Raw genomic sequence first — 6,128 nt, forward strand, 5'->3', positions numbered from 1 at the left:
GAATGCCTCTAGCTGAGGTTCCTTTGTAATAACTCCTTTTGCTCATAATCTCTTCCCTAATCATTCTCTTGGCCTATAAAAGGAGCCCTTATCTTTTGTAAATTGGGACACACACTACACACACACACACTACCCATATGCACACTATCCCATACCCACATACCAACACACCTACACATACACACCCTTGTGCTACACGCTAGTAGCATGAACCCTAATCACATAAGCACAACACCATCACCATCACCATGCACAAAATGAGCACCATGTCTCCACACACTTGTAATAATGGATTGAATGCACGATTTCAAGAAGAAGAATGATGAATAAAATCATGATATTCCTCGCCATCAACTCCCATCCCTCCATTATGCATCATAGGGTCTTATCCCCTTCTCATCTTCTCGTCCTATGCTACCTATTGTGTTAATCTTTTGAAATTATTCAACACACTCCATCTTGGTGCCATACCTTGTGTCGTTTGGGATACACTTCATTGTGAGTATGGTTTATGCTTGTTCTTTCCATTTTGCTTATGTTGAGGTGTGTGGATTCACAAGCATACACACACACACTCTCTCTCTCCCTCTCATATTCCTATCATCTTGCTACTTGCACCTTAAGATCTGTAGATTCACCACCTCTAGTATAGGAAGTGAGCATACTTGCATGTTTTCCTTATCTCATTATCTTCCTTACTACATGCACGAGTAGCAAGCCCATTCTCACTCACTCACCATTCCTCTCATCTTGTTTTCCAACCACCCCATCCTACACTTGGACGTGGATCTTGAAATGTTTTTCCATGGCATGTTTGATTGTGTATATGTATGCATCCTAGCCATATCTTTCTAGGTGGTGCCCACTATTGTGTACCTCCCATGATGAGGCCATCGTGCATAGTCTTGGTGTAGAGGCCACCCGGTTTGTTTTGCACTTCCACCTCTCACTCCTTTTGAACTCACGTTATACATTAACATGATTACATAGTGTAGCCCCCGAGCTTATATGTAAGGCTTCACAAATTAATACAATCAATATAGCGTGTGTTTTTTACTTTACTGTGTGGAGCTCTTCTCTCTCCCTCTTGTTCAATCTGTCTCCTTCCCTTCTCTGCACACTTCCATGGTCTCATGAATCCATATCATCGTCATCCTCCATAGCCGCTGCCTCTACACACAATACTCTCCTACCTTATTTAAGGGTGTTGGTTGCGTGTTTATCTGAGGTTTTTCCAACTTCTTGATCCCTTGATTTATCTGTGATGTTGGGTCTTTTACCCCAAAACTTTCTAGGCATTTGAAAAATGTTTCCCACATGTTTGGCCGTATTTGGAGAAGCTTAGATAGCGTAATGGTGTGAGTCACCAGTGTAGATGATAAGTCTATCAATCCTTTAGAATCCATCATCTTTCCCAAAGAGAGTCTTTGTGATGGCACCGCCTTCACATCTAACTTTGCTTCATATTCTCCCATGTAAGAGGGTAAAGTTCTTAGAGATTGAGGTTGGCTCTCTAAAGATCTTACAGATCCTTATCCCTCCAATATGAGAAAATTTCTAGGTCTGCTTGAGATCCTACCTCAAATTATTCAAGAGGTGGAAGAAAGACATCCCTCCCCTTATTGATTTGGTTAGCTCTCTGGCTCAACTCATTTGCCTTGTTTGCTTCTTGTATTTGTCTCCAAAGATCGTCTAAGCCCTTGTCTTCTCTGTAGGCCTCAGGTATGATAGGATGGAAACCCTCAGATGCTTGATATGTGGTATTCGTCACTACCCTTGGATTTTCAATGAGCTTCGGGGGTTCAAGCTCGGCTGTGGGAATCTCAGCTATCCTTTCAAGCTCATGTCTTGGTGAGCACACTGGTGTTGGACCTGGAATCTCTTTTCAACCCTCTGGTTTTCTTCCCGATGGCTCTAACAAATCTTGGAATGTTTGGATCATCTTCTGAAACAGTTGCAACCTTTGCTTTTCCAATTCAGTGTATGGGTACATCATCCATCTTTGTTCTTGGGTCTGGTTATTTTTCAACCGTGCCTCATATGCTTCCATAGTTGCATCTAAAGGTTCATTCACTCATTCAACTAGTACAGATCCTCCCGATCTTGCATCTTTTGGCTCCCCATTTTTCTTTGGATCTGCCTCAGGGATCTCCTTTCCTTTGTTGACTTCACCTTCTAATTTTCTCAGTTTTTCCTTGGTTTGTTTCAGCACTTCTGCTAAGGAAGTTTGTTCTCGCTCCTTCCTAGCTGCATGCGTGCTTTCCTAACCTTCCAAGTATTGCTATGACTTCTCCATTCAAGGCTGGGTACATCTGTTCTTGGTTCCTCAATTATTAGTTCTTCCATTTCTTTTTGAGCTTGCACTCTTGTGACAACCTATAAAGGTATCACCATTTCATTTTCAGAACCACTACTTGATGTGATTTTCTCTAACATGTTCAACATTGTTTTCACCATTTTATTTGGGTTTTTTGGAAAGTCATTAATCAAATGAGTAATGCCGCAATTTGGACGATATACATTCACTCTAATGATCTTTGTATGCGGACATTCTTTCATCAGGTGGTCACCGTCAGACTTGTAGCACGGTCCTAATGGTTGTGAAGGCGCTCTTGGAGCCGCTCTTTGCTGATAGGAAGGTGTTGGGTGTACCATCGTAGCATAGCTCCAATGAACAACAAAATTATCAATCTCGAGAGATGATCTACATGGCTAGGGCATGGAAACACTCACATGATTACTGAGCTAATCATGGAAATACGAATGGTGATACGAGGTGAGCTCCTTGGCCTATGGAGGAGCTAAGCCACAATGATTGGCAATCTCCACATTCACTTCCCTTCACCTCAAATCAACCCAATCACACACACTAGCGATTGTAAGACGCACACATAACTAATCCTATCATGCAACACACTAATCACAAGCACACACGCATATTGAGCACTACAGTCCAATGAAACCTACATGCACACACAAGTGAAAGAGGGCAATCACACAAGATTAGATCTGGATTAACCACTAATTAGTTACGATCTAGCTAATCAAAGCATCATTGGCAATCACAAGAAGTATGAGAGAGGCATAATGAAAGAGAATTAAGAATTGATTAGTGTTTATCAAGTCACATGAGAAAGGAGAAGCTCATGGACTCCATAGCCACACACCTTATGCGCTCTCACCAAAGAGTGGTCTCAACAAATGAGCTTGAGAACCCTAATTTCTTTTACATAGTGCCTTATATACCTAGGGTAAAATATGCAATGTCCAGGCACCCAAGGCCTTTAGGGCTCCACTACTTACTGAATCTGCAACCTAGGCACACGAACTGACCTGTTCTTTATAGCTTTGAACTCCCATTGAGCCCGTAACACATTAAAAACATTACAATGGCTTGAATTGAATTGGGAATTTACAATACATGGCCATTTTAGGAAATTGTAAAAAATGTATGACCCAGATCTTCACTGCTTCTTCATGGTGATCTTTGATCTGCATCCGTAAGGCTTGTTCCTTTAGCATATTCTATTAATTGACGTCACATATTCCCCCCTTCCAATATTAGTGCCCGTCCTCGGGCACTATTGAAACGTGTCCGTGGAGGCTGTGGAAGGTTTTTGATTGGTTGTTGATGGGATGATTGTCTTTATTTCTCATTAAATTTGTTGATGAGGTTCAATTTGCTGCTTCATCTTGATTGGTCCGAATATGTGTGATGTGAGAGATGATGTTGCATTTGTCCGATGTAATAGCATAATGATGAGGTTGCCATTGATTTATTAAGAGTATGTACAAGAGAAGTAGAATGATGAGATTCTAAATTAGGGTCTAATACCTGGATGAGCAAAGGGAAAAAACCCAGTGGGAGAAAAGTGCCTTTGGAATAAGCACATTATTGGAGTACTTATTAGCATGGGAAATATTTATAAAGTACTCAAGGGATGATTTGCTGATAGATATGGAATTAAAAAGGCAGCAAATTTGAGAGGATAGCATTATGGAACATTGATTTGCCTGTTGTAGTCCACTCAAGGTGCATAGGTGGAAGCAAAAAAGAGTGTCTAATGCATATTGTCCAATGGTGGGACATCCTATATGCATACATAGAAATGCATGGGAAACAATATGCTGTGCAAGAAATATTTTGAGGGGTTCTTGTGCTCTCATCTTATTGTGCACTGTGTGTGAGTGTTGGACTCTACGACACTCCACCATGATTAAGTTAATAGACTTTGACTCTTATGCTCATCTCATCCAGCATGAGCAACATGGATTAGATATGCTCAACTCTTTTAGCTTGAGCGTAAGCCTAGTAACACGACTCTTAGCACATAGTTTATTATAACTTGAATCTTTGGGACTAATGATTTGCTCAGTTTTTGCTCAGCAGCCCGACTCTAACTATGACAAAGAGTGTTTTTTTCACCTTGGTGACTCCAATTTTTACATTCTTGTGTTTACTACAAACATTTCTTCAGGTAAAAGTAAGCTATAATCCTCAAAAAGAGGATTAGTGAAGGAGCAAGTTGGCATTGAAGGTTTCTTTTGCCATACCTATTTTATCATCTTTGTATCTGCATTCACATTGGTTGGGTTATCCTTCTTTGACTGTGAAGACTCCATTATCTATTTGATTCTCCAATTGGGTCTCATGTAAGAAGTCTTTCATGTTGTTGTAGGCCTTTGTTGGCTGTCGGCATCTGGCTTTTGACTCGGATCATTGGAAGACTTAGGAATCCAAATCTCTTGATGACCTTGTATCTCCTTTTTTGACTTTGCTTAGCTCTAGGTCTTGTTGAGCTTCTGAGGTCTTCATGCATGTTTAGTGTAGTTGCAATTGTCTTCTGGTTGACTGGTAGCCAAATCTTTGTATAGCGTGTATAGAATCCTTGTCCAAGAGGAAGATTCTTTGAGATTCATCTTTGTTGTTTATCCTCTTGAGAGTTGTGGTAGAATTCAACATCTTTTGATGTTGTTCTGTTGTATATCTGCTTCTTCGGTATCCTAGGATATTGTCGAGGTTGATACCTTGTGGGACTTCTTTCTTGAGAGGGACTTGATGTTACTTCATATGACCTTACCTGAGGTTTTGGTATCCATATCTATCTATTACCTCTATAGTACTCTTGTTCCTGTAAGCTCCATTGTGATGCTATCCATCCCATGTGTTTGTCTACTGTGTTGATTTCCTATCTTTAATCCAAACCGGATCATTGACTTTGACTAAACTGCTCGAAACAAACACTTGCCTGACTATCTTTTGCTTTCTTAAGTACTTTGGCTAAAATATCTTTACTTTTTTGGGTGTCTCCTTAGAGGTTTCAGTTGGGTCAGCAATTGACTTGAAGTTTTGAAAGCCTGACTTGCTTGAAGAAGCTGATCCATGAGGGTTCTTTGATGTAGAGGAATATACTATCACACCTTCTTTGCTAGTCAGTGGAAGTTCCACTTCAGCTTTACCTTTGTCTGTAAGATTTGTCTTTGATTCTTGTGACTTTTGAAACTCTGAATCTATTATTGATGGTATCTATAACTGTTGCTTGCTACCACTTGGAAAAGAAAGTAATAGCATTATGTTTTCTTTGTATGATTTGTGCTGGTCTAACCACTAATGTCCAAGAATGACATCTGCAAGCATTTCCTTTGAAGGATTGACCTGAAACTTTCATGTTGTTGGATGATAAGAGTAGCAACCATTTCTTTTTGACTCGTAGCCTTACCCATGATTTCTCTATTATCTGGCTTGCCCTGAGTAATCTCTAGAATGCTTTGGATGTTTTCTCAACCATATTGCACTTTGCTTATTTATCCAGTAGAGCATTGCGTCTGACACTCGCTGCAATTGTATTACTAAGGACTATAGCTATTCTCGTTGTTGGTTTCATCAATTGATTTAGCTGGAAATATTTGTCTTTGGACTTCCTATTGCTTCCTAGGTGTCTGCAAATTTGAACTTCTTTACTTCTTATCTTGGTGGCATTCTCTGCTCAATAGCTATCGTGGTTGCCCTTTGCTCTGTTTGATCTGCACTTGATATTGCATGATTGCTTTAAGCTCTTTTGAAGTTCTATTTGATGGAGATGAATCATCTTCAATAAGATTTTCTTTGATATCAGTCTCCATTTTAA

This window comes from Adiantum capillus-veneris, chromosome 23 (assembly GCF_014529385.1).
Source record: "Adiantum capillus-veneris isolate H3 chromosome 23, ASM1452938v2, whole genome shotgun sequence".
In the NCBI taxonomy this organism is placed as follows: domain Eukaryota; kingdom Viridiplantae; phylum Streptophyta; class Polypodiopsida; order Polypodiales; family Pteridaceae; genus Adiantum; species Adiantum capillus-veneris.